We start from the raw sequence: 444 nt of genomic DNA on the forward strand, positions 1-444 counted from the left end.
TGATGTAACATGCGATTGGACAGTCTTGCCATCCTGGTGGTCTTCTATCAGAAAATGGCTTCTGTATTTTGCATGGCAGGATGTTTTAATGTATTGTTTGAATTGAGCTCACAGTTTTAGTTATAAAGTTTAAATTTGTACTTCCTTTTTATAGTCTTCCCTATAATACTGTAGATGTGATTGTTAATTTTCTTAATACGGCAGTAATTTGAAGTAAAAGCACTTATTAATTTTGATAATAATAATGATAATTTTCTTATGAAAGTGACACATCAGTCTTGTAGCAAAAGATGGATGAAAGCTATTTTTAGAAATGAGAGAATTTCTTTATGTTGTGAAGAGTAACTAACATTTCTGATTTTTTTGGATAGCTTCTTTGTATCCTTTCCCCTTCATCTGTAGCTTCTGCCCAAGTGAGAATGATTTACCCGTTAGTTATGGTTG

The sequence above is a fragment of the Penaeus monodon genome, chromosome 34, assembly GCF_015228065.2.
Source record: "Penaeus monodon isolate SGIC_2016 chromosome 34, NSTDA_Pmon_1, whole genome shotgun sequence".
Lineage (NCBI taxonomy): Eukaryota > Metazoa > Arthropoda > Malacostraca > Decapoda > Penaeidae > Penaeus > Penaeus monodon.